This window comes from Ischnura elegans, chromosome 2 (assembly GCF_921293095.1).
Source record: "Ischnura elegans chromosome 2, ioIscEleg1.1, whole genome shotgun sequence".
NCBI classification, from domain to species: Eukaryota; Metazoa; Arthropoda; class Insecta; order Odonata; family Coenagrionidae; genus Ischnura; species Ischnura elegans.
In genome coordinates this window covers 106,850,300-106,870,067 of record NC_060247.1, presented here as the reverse complement: position 1 = coordinate 106,870,067, position 19,768 = coordinate 106,850,300, and positions in this window count along the sequence as shown.

The following is a 19,768-nucleotide window of genomic DNA, read 5'->3' as shown; positions in this document are numbered from 1 at the left end:
TCCAATTCACCATCACAGGAAGGGCAGTCCATTTCATGTAGTACGTGCGTGAGGCAGCTTTCCATGTATTTTTTCGCTATCATCCACACACTATGTATCTCTCTCTCTCTGCAACTATGAAGGCTTTGATCTTGGTCCCCCTCTTTCGCGTCCCTCCTGAATCGCTTTGAAGTCACACAGCCAAAAGAGAAAAGGCCATCCCAGCAGCCAGTGACCGCATCGCAGTAAATGACCCGAGATGGACCTCTCCCTCCATCTACCTCACCCATACTGACTCCGCGTCCCACTTAGCACGCCCTTGAGCCTTCTCACACTTCCTGCCCCCACCTGGGTGGATTGAAGGACACCGGGAAAACTCCCTTCGAGTGCCACGGGTTTGCCGAACAGAGGACACCATTGGGCTACGCACGTTTGAAATCCTCGCCCGCTTTAATTTCTGCGGTTGACGGGTCCAAACGCTCAGTCATCGGAAACTTAAACAACCGCGCGTGACTGATTCGTAGAGGCACCACGCTTTTGCGAATAGCAAGTGCAATTACAGTTATGTTTTAAAATACATTGCGATCTCCGTAGTTCGACACACGTGCAGCTGTGGCACAGCCAGATTATCGAAAGCGCCGGATTCTTGGAAACGTGCAGGAAACAAACACAATGCACAAAAAATTTTCATGGTATAATTTTACAATTAAATAAAATACAGTGACCTCAGCTCTCCCAACTGCTTAGGGTGTGAGTCAAGGTACGTACATGCATAATAATAAAATAAATTCGTAAAATGTGGTGAAAAATCTTTTATTTGAAACTTAAGAAATTATATTAGCCGGAGGGTGGTCGCTAGCTTTCCACGCCGGATTACTGGACGAGTCGGATTACCGCAAGTCCGCATTTAAGAGACTGTACTCAATTCGTATACAAAGTGCTAAAACTTGTGACAAAGGCCTAACGAGTATGTATTAGATTTCAATGCCGTCTATAACACTGTGACCTTTGTATAATAGCAATTTCCGAACATTCGGTGCCTCTAAATTTGATTCTCAAGGTCGTGGCTCAAAAACTTTATATTATTATTAAGTCATGGGGCCTTGTAAGGGCAAACGTTAACCCTAATCTCCCCAGAAGTAGACTTTGGAGTAGGGATGGTTATAAAGCCTAAATTTGTTACGACATTGTCAATAATGTTTCATAAAATTGAAGAATGCTATTCGTTAAGATTCGATTTGTTTATTTTTTTAATAATTCGAATAAAGGTTTAGAAGTTCGAATAGACTTACGAATACGGTTAATATTTATGTTCAACTTATGATCACTATGATATACAGGCATCCCCCGAGTTACGTAAGAGATGCGTTCCGGCAGACTCTGCGTAAGTCGAAATTTACGTAAGTCGAACCTTTGCGTTAGTGCTTCAGAAATTGCGATCGGCGCGGTGAAATTCTCAGCGGAGAAATGCGCGGTAAATTCTCGGTGAAGTTTCATTCAATTCACTGCGATATTCATGAACTCTACCGCGTATTCTTACGTTATTAGATACAAAATCGATAAACATTAATATAGTCTGAGAATTGCATCTCGAGCATTGCCAATCAAAATGCGTAATATTATTCCCAGAGTTGACCGATCGCGTTGATTCGGGAAAATACGGTATCTCAACGCTACATTACTAAACTGAATACTTAAATTGATTCATTATGTTATACTGCGATCTAAGAGCCCAAAGAATGCATCGTCTACCTAACTATAATCATTATATCTTCTGCCTTTTATATATTACGTTGATCGATGAATCTGGTGGTTTCACTGTCTCAGTTAATACACGTAGGAGGAGTGTCTAGGATTACGAGCAAATAACACACAAAAAAATACCAGTAAATTACTATATTCTTGGATACATTCACACGCACATAAACTTAATTTTTCACGCACGGAAACATACTTTCATTCTCTCATATCTCAATAAAATAACGTGAAAAAATCATCATTTGAATATTTACTTCGCTAGAAACATCGAAGAGTATTTCCAATGCACGAAGCTAATTAAAATTGAGCTTTTATTCTGCCAACTCCGTCATTAACGTGCAACAAGGTTAGTGGGGAAAAGCTTTCAATGACGCAATATTCATTTACAGTTGCACTTAATATGAGAGAACGAGAAAATGCAGCTTAATAAAATTTTCCGCCAGAAACATGTAAACAATTACGCAATTAATATCGTGTGTCAACTTTTTCTTAACTTTTTCGCGGCGTTCATTGCTAACACTCATGCCCCGTTTACACCACGATCGTACCGACGTTGATCGCGACTACTGCACGTTTACACGTCTTAAAGTTACCATCGTAACTCAGTGCTGCCCTCGTTGTGGGATAACAACTGACGACGACACTGCGTGAGAAAATTGAAATCCTGGAAATTAAGAAGCAAAGGAATATTAATGTTTTCATGTGCTAAAACTGAAGCTAGACCGAACTGTTGGTAAAACGTTAAAGAATGTAGGTTTCTTTATGGGAATCTGTCCAAAGTTTAGCAATATTCATGCGGTAAAGACAGTAGATGTGTCTCCTTGCTACGTTCCAAATTGGAATGTTTTGCTAACTGGTCACTTTATTATAATATCGACTCAATCCGGATTGAACGTGTCCAAAATAAATTTTTCAAATTAAATAATTACGATTTATTAATCTCTTTGTTTGATTACAACACTTCATTTATTCTTTCCCTAGTTAATTTGAAAACTCTTGCACGACCAAGGATCCTCCAACAAAGGCATATTCCTCTACAAAATTATCAATTAATATTTAGATTGTTCCTATCTCCTTTATTAGTAACTTTTAATGGATCCCGTCATAGCTATATAAATCCTCACCTGCTTGTTTTTAATTACCATAGAGCAAATTATGTCTTCAACTCCCAGCTATGATGAGATAAAACTAAAACTAGTCATAACAGTCCGTGAAGTCTTTAAGAAACTAGATTCTTCGAGAGAATATGTCAAAATATTCAAGAATATTCACGCATTAAAGACAGTACATATTGCTGTTATAATTTAATTAGAAAAGGCTTAGATTTCGGCTTGATTCGGCACAAGTATTGATATCTCCATGTCCTTATCTAAATGTTATGGTTATTTCTGGCGAATTTTATTGTGAAATCCTGTATACAATGATTTAATTGGTTAAAATTTTGTGCATGTTTGTTATTTTCCATCATCTGTGAAGTATAATGTGAGGAGACATGGTTATGGGTTAACCTGTAAATAAAGAAATACATAAAACTGGTATAGTATAGAATATCCGATATCATTTGCTAAAGAGAACAGCAGAAATAACTTTCCCCTAACGTCCTTCCATTACCTGCTCAATAATGTCTTCAATCGTTGCCATATATCTTAGAAATATTAGAGTTATTTATGAAATATCAATTATTGTATCAATATTGCAACGGCGCGAAAGAATCGTATATACATCGATCTTCATTTCCTAACTCTTTTTTTCTTGGCACACTAGCGCTAACCATCGTAAGTTCGGTAGTGTTAGGTACTAAGGCCTACGATGGTAACTCTGCGCGTTTACACGACGTTTTGAGGTTACGATCGTACGGATCAACGTCGCGACGATCGTTGTGTATACGGGGCATCAAAATTTCAAAGGTCGCGTTCAGCAGATACTCAGCGGGATCAAGAGATCCCTCACCGGTGAGCGATCGGTCGTTGCGTTCTGCTGAACGGTTACTGAGCAGTGATCAGTCACGTGACCAAAATAGCAGAAACATTCCAAATGGGCGGTAATGCGATTACTGTAGAAGCGCTGGCGATTTTAATCGCAGGAGACGATGATATTGTGAAAAATTTGTTCGGTGTAATTCAACGCGAGACGAGATTCTTTAGAAGAAATCCCTAAGCCGTACGTACGCCTCAGAAGAAAAAGGCCGCGGAATGAAAACTATTACGAAAGGATAGTCCCTCGTTTTCAGGACGATAGCTTACTTAGTCGATGACAAACCTGAAGCCAGTTTTACTTATTTTTCTTCAGTATCCTGAATTTCATATGCCATTCCTCCGTATGCATATGCATATCCTGTTGCAACTATAGCACCAGAAGACGTGCTAGTACTGGGCGCAGCCATGTTGATTCTCGACATGTTCCAACCAGTGATCGGTGATTTTCTCCGGTGGAAAAAATGGCGTCTGATCAGTAACACCGGTGACCTACCAGAGAGCGTTCAGCAGAAATGGTCTCACCGGTTCCGCAACTGTTGAGTCTGCTGAACGCGACCAATGCCGTTACGTGGGTACTAAACAATTCTTTTCCGCAATAAAGATTTCTGCTTGAACTTCATTTTCTTTTAATTTCACTGATGGAAATGTCCAATGGCGCAAGTATACTCTGTGCAAGTTGTATCGTACAGGAATGAGCGCAACCACATCCATCGCTAGAACTGCAAATTTTCACGTTGATTGCTGACTTGGGATTTATAAGCGATTTTTCTACAAAAATTAATGAAAATTCCTTCGAGGAATGACAAAAATGGGTCACTTTGTTATTTTTAGCACGTAAAAAACTCGATAACTATTCGATATTTTTTCTACCATAGGTTGAACGAGCGAATATCTACTTCTTCGCGCTCGCATTCGAAAATTAACGTAATCATTTTAAATACGGTTAGCGCTTACGTAAGTACGGATTTACGTAAGTCGAGACATACGTAACTCGGGGGATGCCTGTAAACGAAATTAAGGTAGTACAGCTTTTAAAAATACAAAAAAAGAATTTTTCACGTTTACTTAGGAAAATGCTGTGTATTCCTAACAATCCAGGATTCAGATATCAATTTCGGTACAAACAAGAACACCTTTCTCCGTATTTATCTTAAACGAGAAGCCACGATGAGGTTAGTGATAAAAGAATCCTCGCAAGTTTAAGAAGTAAGCAATATATTATGGGGCAGCTTGCATGAAAAAAGTCAGCTAAGCAAAATAACAACTGCTTCAGCTTAAGGTAAATAAAAAATTAGACAAGGTCTTACAGGTCAAAATACGACTCAAGGTCATCCAGTAATAACTGTAAAGGAAAAACTCTAAGAAAATGTTTCCAAAGCCCTTCGGAAACAAACAACTTCATCACAAGAAAATTAGTCGTCAGGCCTGTTCATCATGATAAACAACCTAAGATTTGTCAGAGATGACAAGTAAAGATAGTCTCAGATGATGGAAACGTGATAAAAACTTTTTTTTTGTTCCTCCTTCCATAAAATTAATATTCCCTCGCTGATGGTAAAAAACAATGCATCATTATTGATGATAACTCCCTTCATTTTCATGGTAAACAGGAAAAGGAAGTCCCCAAATGAAGCAAGGACAAAAAAGAATGAGTCATCCAAACCGGGTGGAAAAGATGACAATAGGGAGAGATGCTTTGGGGTGGTTTTTGAGTGAAGGCTTTTTCAGCATCAACTCTTTAGATGGCTACAATCAACAGATGGACAGCGATGCAAATGAAGATACCAAAACTCCTGGGTCACCACTCAGAAGTTTTTTCGAGAGAATGTTTTCTTGGCAGGATGAATGTATTTCGTCGAAGATAGTGTTTCGCAAATATTTCCGTTGGGGGGGTTGACCTACTGATGTCCAATTGTGGCCAATAATAATTGACAAAAGACGAAAGTGAATGACCATGGACAATTAAAAATGAAGAAGAAGTACGTAACATCAAAATTAAAACTCACCACTGCCTAATTAATGATTCGGACTATGACTGTTCGAATTCACGAATAACAGTAAAAACAGCTTATTGACCCAAGGCCAAATCAATGACAATGAGATCAATGTAGATACACAATGGTAAGTAATATTTAACTCAGACAGCGAATGTGAAAGAAATAATATGTATGCTGCTTAGACCTCCCAATTCAGCGTTGGATACATTCCTTTTTATGAATAAGCTATCAGTTTATCTTTTCACGAATTCATATGAGCTATTCTTCAATCTTTAACTGACAGGAATTGAGTCGAAGATAAAGTTAAACATATATAAAAATGTTTTACCAGTAATGATAATATTGTTGATACTAAGAGGCTTCCTTAGACCTGAAATATGATTAACCGAAAGTTTTCCTTCGTGTCAACTCCAAAAAAAGTTATGCTCGCCTCTCAAATTCGTCGTAAAGATATTTAATAAGGATTTTATTCGAAGGCAGAAAACATCAATAACGGTTTTAATTAAGCGAGCAATCAAACGATAAAGGTACAATGTTCGGGACTCCACAGAGTATTACGGAGCGGATTCGGAGCGATATCAGATGATGTAGAAGAGGCTGCGGCAAATCTTAGAACACAGAACATGCACGGTGTCTGGTAAACTTCATGGAGGCAGGGGCGACAAGTAAAGGCGGAAACGCCAAGGAAAAGGAGTCCTTTGAACGCACCTCCTCTCAGCCGACATTCCATTCCCCAGATCCTCTGGCGGGACACCGTATCCCAAGGGGAATGTTAGAATCCTAGCCAGGGAAGTCGTGGGACGGCAGAGAAAGCGAAGAACGGAGAAGAGAAGCCGGGGAAAATGACTTAGAGATGTGGGAAACGGAAAAATGTGTTTGTTTATAACTACACGGAGGGCAGAATAAGTAAAAAAAGAAGAGGCCCTTAGCTGCAATGGTGGCTATTTTTGCAATTAAGGACCTCAGCTATGCAAGTTGCAATGCTGGTCGGTCTAAAACATGAAGGCCAACTTGCATTGCAACTAAGGGTAGGCGGTGGGAGTAAAAATACTCTTGATCCAAAGGACCGGTTTTAGAGAGAAATGTAAAGAAGTAAAAAGAAAACGCATCAAAAAAGGAAAAACAAAAAATGCGCAAAGTATGAAAATAGATATCCATACAGGCCAACCCAGCTGTACTGTTGATCTTCATCTTGACTCATGACTTCGAATACTTGGCCAGAATTTGCCTTTTTCCAAAGCATGCGGCAACAGAGCAAACCCGTGCCCAATCAGAGCACTTGGATCATTGATTCAACCGCAAGTTTTCGTCCTAAACATCATCAGTAATTTTGGTTCCTACTGGCATCAGCTATCTAGGGTTAAAATTTAACGACATAATTTATCTCCCCCCTGTATTTTATTCACCGGAAAAGTGTTAATTCATTCAGATATAAATTGTCTAGATTTGGTGACATTAATAAAGGTTATTATGCCACAATTACATTTGCTACTATCCATATCAGGTTTGTTATACGTGACCACACCGGAAAGAATAGCCGAGCCATAATACATTAACACCACAGTTTATTTCTGGATTCCCTCCTACATATACACTGCAATAAATAGTAAACTCGCAGCAATGTAGAAAAAGCGTAAAAAAATCCTGACAACCATTCCTCCACAAAACGTGTCTTGCAGTGCTTTATGTCTCCTGAAGCCCTAACGCCGACATTTTAATAGGAATGTCCACATCTCGCTTCTTGACACACAAACCAACAGAGATGCACAAGGAGAAAAATAAAGACCTCCACAATGTGTCCTCTCCGACTCCATACGGGAGTTTTAAGGTGACTTCAGGACAAGACTGCAAGGAATTCTAAAGAAAGAAAGAAAGCCGCTCTTGTTGGGCCATTTGATCTGGAAAAGAGAGCTGATGGGTATTGCCTCCCCTTGAGCCGCGATTTTGTACCCTTATCTTATAGATAAACGTAGTTATTACGTGTCACTTCCACGCACACTGGTAATTTGGAATACTTCCATTCATAAAATGGAAAAAAATAAAACGGAATTTCGATTCAAAAGACTTTCCAGGATAATAATCACAGGCTCACTTAGACACATAACAATATCGCATTCCAATATTGCACACCAATATGGTACTCCATATTAAGGTATTCATGAACAAAGGATTGGTTATTGGACTTACCGCAAACAGGATTTCTTTGCTTAAATAAATCTAAGTAAAGTCCCTGTTCAATTTTATATTCCTTCTAGCCCCCTTGTTTAGATGTGAAATATAATAGGCGTCACCAACTTGTTTCTGGAGGCGATCGAGATTTATACCCCGCGTTACGATTAACAATATCGAATGTATTGAACTAACCGTGATAAATCTGAAGAAAAAAGTCTGATCAAAGTTGGCATAACATTGTTTTAATAAAACTTTAGACTTAAATTGAACTAACTGCCATGAACTTTCCGACTAATTAAATTTTTACTCGCGAAATATTTTTTATAAAAAAGAGAGAAATTATAATTAAATTATTAAATTTACGGACAATACGTTCGAGCGTAAATCTTACAACTAGGCCATGATTTGGTTCGACGTGGTCAAAACTAAAAGTTATAATAAAACTATTATAAAAGTTGTACTATAATTACATTTTGTACCAATTTCATAATCCAGAGATATACTAATGCCCTGAACCCTTTTGATAGGTTTCAACACCATTGAATCGTAGGTTTTCAAACTCAGAATAACGTTTCCAATGGGTGAAAGAAAATTATAAGAAACGGAATCCGGTGAGAAGTAGTCGGCACTAAAATAATATGCCGTACTTCCTTTCTAGGTATACATCAGAAGCTAAAATTTTAAACTCAAAATTTCAGGACGGGTAAAGAATGAGAAGTTGTCACGGAGTGTAATGATATATCTAACCTCCAATATCCGAATTCGTGCGCATTCTAAGGCGGTAATTGGCTTTTGACAGAGTAATTGACAAAAACTTATTCAAGGAGTGAATAATATAATTCGTAACGGAATTATTAGATGAAATACGACATTAACATGGGTAATGTAAAATCGGGTACAAAGGGATAAAAGCGAAGGCTTTAAGGATTCTATTGAATTAATTCCAATCAGGCTTATTTTATGGCTTTTGAAACACATCGCCTTGACAAAATTGTCGGTTTGATTAATTGGGTTCCATTTAGAAACTCCTCTCTTGCATCATTTCTCTGATCATATCTGCAACTGCTACCGCTACGCTGACGTGAATGTTGCTGCGTCGAGCATAAAAGGCATCATGAGGAAATCAATTAGCAGAAAAAATTAGCACGCGCCACAAGGACGAGTGTTTAAACATTAAATACAGAAAAAAACCTGTTGGTGTAATTCACAACCGCTAAGTGACATTGAAGAAGCTAAGGGGTAATGCATTATACCATCCACATTCGAGATTGTGGAGAAAATTGCAGCAATTTAGCCCACAGAACTGTTCTCGATTCGTATGAGAAACACCACGAAGGCGTAATTGCCCTAATTAATTTGCCATTTCAAGAGTGCCCCATATATATGTACGTCTAGTGTACACAAACGTAAACCTCTTTAATGCTAAAATCCTCTCCCCTTCCACCGGGGTAAACGATAGCTTATCTAGGGCGATGGGAAGGGATGGGGATGATAGGGGATACTTTTTACTTTATTTCACGTAGGTCCAACCATGTTTTTTCTTTCTCGCAAACATGGCTCGTGTGACCTAATTTCAGACGCAGATATAATATATAGGGCGGGGTAGTCTTTGAGGTCGCCCAAGAAGGAGTGGCCATCCCCCGCAAGGGACCCGGTATCCGGACCGCGACCCTAGATACTAAGCCCAGACTGAGGGGTCTTATCTGCGTCGGCATGCCAAGGTCCCAAATTGTCCTCTTCAGAGCGAGACAGACAGATTTCCCCACGATTCCTGAAGGAAAGAGGATTATTTTTTAAAAACTCCGCGGTCAGCATTCTTCCTTGGGGGTTTGTCCAAATTAATTACGTCTGCTACCTCCGAAAGGAATTTTCAAACCGCGTTTCATTCTAGGAAGCAATGTAATTTGGCCATTCATGTCCATTCAACGTATCTAAAAAAGAACATACTTTCATCCTCTCCTGAAGGAATGGAATGGACAATATAAATTCCTGAGAACTGCTCAGGTATTTTGTAATGGGTGCATAACTCGAGTTGTTAAATGGCCCAATGATGCAAACTAGAGTCTGAATTAAGCTTTTAATGTATATAGTTACGCAAACCGCACCCAATCATGTCTAAAAAGGTCAATGAAAACCATAATTCAACTGGATAGAAGGAGGTAAAATCGTTTGATAAAAAACTGTCCACTTAGGAGGTTTATTTTAAGATTTAAAAACAGATTAGTGCTGCCTATAGTTTAAAAATTCATAATTTTAGACGAATATATCTAAGTAGTTCAAAACCATACTAGCCCACTTCACAGAGATTAAGGATGAAAATTTCTAATCCACATTTTTACGAGAGCTCCTGATTCAATTTTTTCCAGTTTACAGGTAAATAATGTAGTAAAATGCATATTCATTGGGAAAATACGATATAGCGATTTTGGTAGCTTAAGAGATGCACATAAATTAAAATGACGCACAGGAAATGTTGACGGCATCAACGTTTTTCTGAATAATATATTCTTAGTTTGGGAATATATAACTCCATATACCCACACTATGGTACCCACATAAAATATTTCCAGAAACCTTGCAGTTAAGTTAGGTAAATTTATGTGGCATCGTATAACCAAAAGAAAATTTTGTGGGAATAGTTAGGAAAATGGAAAAATTACACACATTGGCGGAGAAACACTTTTTCATGCTCGTCAGAGTACAAAATATCATTCTCAGTTTGAACCCGATGAACGATTCAGACGTGATATGGCTGAGGATGTACAAATGGAAATAAAAGGTAGTTGCTTCTTTTCCACAATTATATATTCAATTTTGAACAAGTGCAACTACCTTTTATTACCATACACTCAATGCATGTACATTAGAAAATAAACCTCGTCTTTAAACTCTCCAATGACATTTAATTCACAGAAATACTCAGATAATATCAGCGATCATTTTCGGTAATTCATGGAGCGGACCGCGAATAAACGGAAAAATAACATAAATTTAATGCTGCTAAATCGTACCCCCTCCGAAAATTTCCAATTTCACCTCAGCACCCACTTGGAATTCATTTTTTTTTACGTAGGATGACCGAAGGATACATCGACGTCCCAAGCACTCGAATCCAATTTTAAAATATAAGGGTGAGCCGGCCTTAGAAGACCTTTCCCTCCAGTTTTTCTGGGAAACCAAAATAGATTGATCTCTAAGATCGGCGAGAAATTGAAAAAAAATTCCTCTCACAAACATTCACTCAAAACTCCCACGTGGGTTATTTTTGGCATTGGAACGAGAGCAGGAAAAACCCTCTTACAACACAGAACGCCCTTTTCAGTTAGATCTTGTCATGGCTACATTTTAATCGAAAAACGCAACATTAGGACCAAAAAAGGAATCCCTCTTGACTCGATTTCAAGCTAACGTATTTTCCTTCTCGAGAAATATCATAGGAGATTATTTTCAATCATAACCAAAGACATTTTCGTCTCAACTGCCATGGAAACAATGTATATGAGCAGTATTTAGATTATTTTTATTTTTTTTAGTTCAGCATCGTTGTCAGCAATAGTTAACACTAAGCAAAGGTCACAGGTATACGTAAATACACTCGGCTGTCAGTCAACTCTCCCATGGTCATTAAGTTGGTGAGTAGCTGTTTCAGCGATCGAATAATATACCATGCATATAGGATTTCTGGATAGTCGCGAAAAACAAATAAACCAACTCAAAACTTCGATTTATCCTCGCCATTTCTTAGGACCGGCTGTTCGTAGAGAATTTCTCGACAAATTCTGGTAGATGTGTAAAGACACGGTCAGCTAACGTAGTTGTCTTCGCGAGAAATAGGAGGTTTATTCGACCATGACCAAAGACATTTTCGTCTCAACTGTTTATCTCAGTTTCACAATTTATGTCAGCAATATTTAGATCTATTCCTATCAGCTAATCTTTTCACACCCACGTATTTTCTTTCACATACTTCTTTACGTGTTCAATATATTTTATTCGAGGCCTTCCTTTTTCCTTCTTACCAACCAATTATTCTTCGACGGTTGTCTTTATCAGGCCATCGTGCCTCAAGATATGGCCGATAATAGTGTTTCGCATGGGTAGAATGATTTTTGAGGCCCAACTGAATTGAGTTGGCAACAATTGAAATCATACTTAAGCGAAAAAATCCTCCGCATATATTTTACCTTGAGTTTACTTCCCACTCCACTTCCGAGGCACGTTGTTGACCTCTCTTCTGGAGAGCAAGCGGCGCAGAAAGCTTGGAAGGAGACCGCAAATGTGGTGCGCTTCGCAAAGGCCTCTCTCTGTGCCGTGCGTGGGTGCGTCATGGGAACGAGATTGAATTTGAGATAAGAATCTCAGGCAACCTAGGAATTGCATTGAAAATAGGCTAAAAACATGCGTTTTCCGAAAACGGTATAAAATGCACTAAAAAGTAAAAAAAAGTAAGCCTTTCATCACAAGGAGATTAAAACGTGGGTGCCGACATGGTTTAATTAAAAATGAGTGTCGATAGTGCCTGATAGGTGAGTGAGGATTGGCACGCAATATTAGTATCTATACCTAATCAGCACCCACGACTTATTCTCAGAGTGAGGAAAAGCTTATTGGTGATGGGACGTTAAGCCGTGGTCCACTGTGCGCCTTTCGTTAAGAGCAAGGTAATACCGACGTCGGATTTCTCTCCACCTTTCCATCCCCTTTTCACAGGACGGAAATGACTTCAGCTGTGCGCGTCCTGCAAATACCATATCAATCAATAGATAATGAGATATTTTGCCGAAACGATAGGTATAATAATTCGTTTTTCCCTCTAACAATTAAGGAATTTAATATACAGCTTATTAAAACTACTTGTCTGTTTCCACAAACTTTTCTTTAAACCCTTTCTTTTAATTTAATAAATACTTGGAGGGACTCAGTACTCGCTTCTCCTTATTAATTATTAACGGCTGGTGTCCAGAAAATCCTGCCACACACCTGTTTATTCAGCCTATGATGCAGTATTAAAGGTGTAGATGAAAATCTACGGCACGGAAGATTTACAACGCACTGGAGCGTACGGGAAGCCACCGGATGGCGGACGCTCCGATAGGATGGTCCGATACAAGGCTCTTTTGTCCTCCTGCGATGCATTTGAGCGGCGGGCATCGGCGAGGATCCAAACGGTCCGATCGAGCACCTGAAAAGAGCGGTTTTTTGGGCAAAAGCGGTCCTGCGGTGTCCACTTCTCGTTGGCGCCGACCGCTTAGAGAGAGGGTCACGGAGTACGGCGCTGGCTTCGGTCAGACGATGTCGTTGGGGTTGAGGTCATCATCCTGGGAAGCAACGGCGCTGAGTGGTGCATGAAGAGAGGGATGAATCGAAAAAGACCGTTCATCAGCGAAGGTAGAGCGGTTTGGTTTGGCCCGAAAATGGTTGCCATGCTATCGAGGCACCTATTGAAAACGGCGACGGTGCTGCGGTCGTGTTGAGTACAAAAGTAAACGCCAATTGCCAAACCACGGTCTTCCAGGGAGTTACAGCCACTCGGTATCTTTACTACTATCTGCCTTCCGCCATGTCAACCTCTCTCCCAAGTATTCTTCTGTATTCAACCACTTGGTCATTCCATTTTAGTCTTGGTCTTCCCCGTGGACGCATTATCTCTTCTTACCATTGCTTCCTCCTCCCTGTTACTTACATGAAAAAGCCGCCTAATTCTCCTTCTTATCATAGCCACAATATCTGGTCTTTTATACAGGCTCCTAAGCTCTCCACGTTTCTGTATTTTCCATATCCCTTCTTTAAATGCTGGACTTCATGTATCCTTCTCAATATTAAAAAAATATAATACGTATTACATTAAACTTAGTTAAATAGAAAATGCGAAAAAATTATCCTAAAAGTATTTTCTGATGCATTTTAGGGTTCGAACTACGCGTTCTTCGGGAAGACAAATTCATAAATGAATGCGTTCTACTTGAGAAAGAAAAAATTTCTTTTCACAAACGTTCTTAAAAATAATAAATAAATCTACGTCGACAACGACTATTGAGAGTCGTTTATCAAGAGATAAAAAAACTCCCTCACTATGATCGAAGCATTCTAATTTAATCGTATTTCTAGTTCCTATCTTTCAGGTACTCTACTCTCCATAAATAATTTACCGTAGCTTGTTCGTAGAGGTAAAACTCAAACTAGACGTTTATCAGCGGACGTAAAATACTTGGGGTTTTCTTAGAAGTCATGGCAATGCATCCCATTCAAGGGACACCATGAAAACTGGATGAGGACCGAAGTGGCAGTGATCGTGTTGGGCACTGAAGTTTCATTTATATACTCAGAGAAGCTAAACACTATTTATGATCAATGCAATAGAAAGCAATAACCGAATAGAAAAAAATTTAAGATCCTAAAAATTTCATCAATCATTTACTTCTTCATGATTCTTTAAATACGTTAAATGATTTCCTCGAAAGACAGTTACGGCCATTTATAGATTAATCATCATACGCCAAACATAGCACAAGAAGTATATTCACTAACTGTAAGACCTAAATATGAAAACCAAACGGTTTTCGTAAATAGCCGACTAGCATGACAAAACAACGTGGTAGGGAATATAAAAAACACGTTTCCTCGAATGCATTTGGTCAGCAGTACGTTTTCAGCCATTCTGTGCAAAGGAAGGAAAGTGATAGGAAATCTCGTCTCTTTTGCCTCGACGGATCGCTAAATGGAACCGTTGCTCAGAGCAACCCAATAACAAAAGAGGGAAACACGCGCCCCAACATCTCTCTGGTTCTTTATCGCATTTTATTCCGCTAAAAAGTTTGTTATCGATCCTGCATACTTTTACTGGAAAATGTTTGTTCCCTTCCGGCGAGCACTTGATGTGCATGCATATATTTTTATCTCTTTTCTTTCGGAAGAGTAGCAGGTCAGATTTTGGCGCTTTTTACGCTCCCGTGGAGATTGGATTCGGTCATGGGGATGGAGTCTGCTATTGTTTTTTATGCCTGTCTGACCCGCTGTCCGATTGACTGAAACCCAGGGAAGGAGGGGCGTTTGCATAGTTATTTCTAGGTATTATTTCGTACGTCTTTCGTGTTCCCTCTGCGGCTTCTCCCGTGTTGCATAGGATTACTTTATTCGACCACCGCGATAAAAACCAATGATATGCTTGAATTCTGTCGCGTATTGTTACACATGAGCCCAGTACTGCTGAAAAAAGAAGGCCTCCGAGAACGGGAAATAAGGCTAATAAATTTTTTGTCGTCTCATTTATTTCGATCCGATCCTTTGGAAACAAGTTACCCTAAATCCGAAAAGGAAGCATAAAATTCGATGTTTCTTCATGTTATATTTAATTTCAGCCGAATAAAAATATTTTCATGGCTTTCATATTCATTTTTTGAAATTATTAGCATTAATATAGTTGTATGGAGCTTTTTTTTAAACATATCAATCATAATCCATCAGATAAAAAGGTCAAATGCATTGGATTAAAGACTAATGTATTTCAATCATTAATGATGGCAATAGGAGTAAAGTAACACATTACACACCGAAAAATTTGTTCAAATGGAAGAAATGTTGTAACCACGGACAGCAAATAAGTCATGGGGACGGCATTTGATTGTAATAGCTGTTATGCATCGATAAGGTACAAACAAGATCCAAAAACAATTTTACGAACTTGTCTCCCGAGTATACCTTAATTTGATCATTTTAAAATTCCATGCCTCAAAGTCTCCCGAATGTTCATCATCCGTAAGGTTTATGATAAAATAAATATTTACCATGATTTTTGATACGCAAATTTTCTGCCTCCTTACTTGAGGAATGCGTTTTTCACACAATTAAAGAATATTTTCTTAAGATTCTCATCATACCGACCCGGTTGAATGCTCAAAAATTTTGAATTGTTTATTGTTTTGTCGTTTCCGTTAAGATGTTTTCAAAATTCATTTCCCTGTTTTTCAACAATTTATCAAGCAATCGGTGCAAAAACCTCTAAATTATATAGTTATGTATATTTTTATTACATATTTAAATCCTACGAATACGCTTCCTCTGGAGTCCAGTTCATAACATTGATCAACCCTTGAAAGAATTCCAATGAAGGAGGTCCTAGTAGTCAACCTTTTTCCTTTCGTGCCTGTTTAAAAAAAAAGTGAATAAGCAACAGCGCCTATTTCCCCTCATTTCCGCTCGTAACACCCATTTGCCATAAAAATACCAACACTGAGAAGCCTTTTTATAATTCAACCTACAGTTGAGGAACACCCACGCATAATTCTGCCATTTAATGTGTACAGCGGTAATATATTTGCAGAGCATTTGTGTATGTTAGCGTTCGTGGCTAGTTGTTACGAACCGTGATGTATTAACCGTTAATGACTATTTCCTGAATACTTATACATAAATAAATATAGTATTAAATAGTTAACAAAGTTACCTCACAAAGGACAGAATTACATCATATAAACTATGAGTATGCTTATGCTAAACCACTGTGGCCAAATTCAACCATAATGGCTTGGAATTCATTTGAAACTTGGGAAGTCAAAAGTTGAACAGACTGCTCGACTTTTGCAACAGCTAAAATTCCAAAAAACTTTCTAAAGGTCTTCCAACACTTGAGATAAGGGGGATCAGCCTTGGAGACGAATATTTGGGTGGGGATAGAGCATAAAAACGTCTTTACCTGCATCCTCCACCATTCTGCGATCAGCGTTCCTCCCACCACCTAGACCGCGGCAACTCATGAATTCATTCATACGACCCAGTCGTTAACTCAATTCAGCGGAACGCAAAAAATCTTCCTCCTATTTCTTACCATCCCTCTCTGTCATTACAGGCTAAATACTTCCCGCAATTTCTTCGCTTTCTTTCCTTTTCATTTCTTCATCCACTTCGGCTTACGTTCTTCGACCACACACGGAAAAATCTGGGACCTGCTTTTAATGCCCAGAACTCAATAGATCAAGCTTTTACCAGAAAATGCTATTATTATTACCATTAATTATTATTATCTTCTTTTTACCTCTTGCTATCTTGCAAGTTCTCTTTACGGTGAACGGACCAGATCAAGTTTAACTGCATTTTGTCCAGTATTATTTTATTACCATCATTGTATTAATAATGTCACAAGTCGGTAACTGGCTCTCTGGTAATATAATTAAACTCGGTAGGAACAATATAGGTCTTTTCCGGGGTTAACAATATCCTAAAATTAAATGATAAAAAATCCTTCTTCAACCTATTAATTAATACATTTATCTTTATCATAAGAAGCTTTGCTGCTTGATCGTTTCAGTCAGGTATTGTTCTATTTAGATGCGAAACCTTGTAAACGTTAGTCCTCTGTGATCGTCGCTTTATATTAAATTGGTCATCATTCTTTCCAACAATTTTTGGCCTGCAACATCGCACATAGCCAGATTATTTTCCTACTTTGCTTTACGCTATATTCCATCCTAGTTCGTGGATCATTTTCTGAACACTTTCCGCTTTCCTAACGTTTTTTTCCTATTTAGTTCCAATCCCTTATGTGCGTTTACTAGACCTAGTGAAATATGTAGGTAACAGAAGATAATTTTAAATTCCCGTAATATAGATACCAAGTAGACATTAAGCTGAGAATTCTTGTTAAAAAGCGATAATATTGACTGCGCCACACGACTTAAAGTGTGGATAAGTACAAATATTTGGGACAGAAAACTGAGTGGCCGCGATTCATGGGTTTGCTAGCGCCATTTCCCCACAGAGCTTCTGCAGCAGGTAAAATTCCCTGCGGTTCCACCAAAAACCCTTACTGAGCCTTACTTTTCCCCGTCCCTGCATCCACTAATCCCCTTTCCTTTTCGCCCGAGGTTTCTTTTCCTTCGAGAGATGCGGCGGCCGCGTGGCCCGAGGAGAAAGTTTCCCTGGTCGCATTATGGCGTTCGCTGAAGCAACGTGGAAGAGGGGCGAATCAAGATGTGGAGAGGAAGGAGCAGCAGTAATGAGATTCGGGAGAGTTTTCAATTCCTCCTCAGCGTTTTGGAATGTTATTTCGGCCGGTTTGCTGCACTGGAACTACAAATATATTCAACTGAATTTTGGCTAACTAAAACAAATACTGCTGATGATGATATTTATATTTTACAACAAAATTTTCAAATCTGCAGGTGGGATAGAAGTTTTTGGGAGATTCATTTGAAAAAAAATATTTCATTAATTAATTTCTCGTCGACCTAGGAGAGGTGGAGGATACAAAATCCAAACTGAATATTACAATTTAATCAATAGTTCAGCAGAATCTTATCAGAGTTAAGCATTTTGAAACAATTGTAACCTAGGAAACTTCACTCGTAACAATTGCTGTGAACTTTAGATTTAACCACTAAAAGTACATGTGAATGGTTCATCTCACATGGTGCTGTTTAATACTGGAATGTGGCCTAAAGGAATTCTTATGTATGGTATTCCTGTAACGTGGTTCAACCAGAAGGTTGGTATGAGTAAGTGAAAATAAAGCTCGCATCTGACTAAAGCAGAGAGGTAATAATGTCACATATTTAATATAAGGTTTATCCTTCTTCTCTGTCCTCTTATATTTCTTTACCCAAATTTGCTTTCATACTATTGATCTTCGAAATTTACTTGAATCCATCTTCCTATTATCCGAGTGAGGATTTTGGAGGGGGGCTCAGGCTTTGGTGCTCCTCGAATATGCCAGCCCTTTCCTTTTCGATAGAATATCTGGAAGAATTCTCCAAGCGAATAGGATTTTCTTCGTTCAATAAACGCATCAATCCAATGATTTAAATGCTGCCATCCATTTCTCCCATTCTCAATCTAGTTCCTTTAGTTCTGTAATGTTATTCATCATTGTGTCCACCTTTATCTATCCCAAGTACTTTTACATTTAGGTACCTTCTTCTTGGTGATTCTACAACTATTTTATCCTCCATTTTTCATTTAATGTATAATAAATTAATAATGATGTATAACATATGATAGGTCTTAATTTAATAAAACCAACAACGCACACCGCATTACTTCAGCTTAAAGGAAGGCCTTGAATGAAATGCATGGTAACAGGTAAAGAAAGATGTGAGGGAAGAAATACGTAGGTGTGAAAAGATAAGATGATATGAGAGTTGAGTGCGGAGGGCTGCGTCCAACTAATCATAGGATTGTCGACCATTGACGTTGATACACAGGTAAACGGGTCATGTCCAAACACCTTCCAATTGTCTTTTTCAGTCGGATTTCAGTAATTTTGATTATTAATTTTGAGTAATTTTGAAGAAATTTGAATATGCAGTATTAGGGTGGTCCTTATTTTTAAAGTTTTCGAATTTCTTTTCTGACGCCCCCCAGTTTTGTTCTGTTTGGTGAAAAAATAAATCGTGAAAATTATTTTTGCAATCGGATTCCGGGAAAACGTGCCGCATCGCACTGAAAGTTTAGAAATTTTGGTATTTTTGGGTGTTTTTCGGACATGAGTGAAGATAATACCACTCTCGGATTATTCTATCACTTTTTTTGTCTTTTACAACGATTATGTAGACATTTTCAGAGAATCACCTCAAATTTCTTTCTATTCTTCCCCTTGGTTCCAGAGATACTGCACCGAGAGTGAGCGCGCGCCACCCCAGGCAGACACTTTGGGTGACACGTGGGTTTCATACTCTCAATATTTATTGATCATTCTCACTCGTCGTAAAAGCATAAAACTCTTTAGATAAACTTTAAACTTCGTCAATATAACCTTGAATGTTATATTTATCACTGTTAATTACCAAAACGGGCTTAGAATCAGTGGTTTATTCTCAATATCTAAATCTTATATCTAATGCAGCATGCATATTCAAATACTTCAAAATGGCGCCAATGACGTCAGCAGTCGCC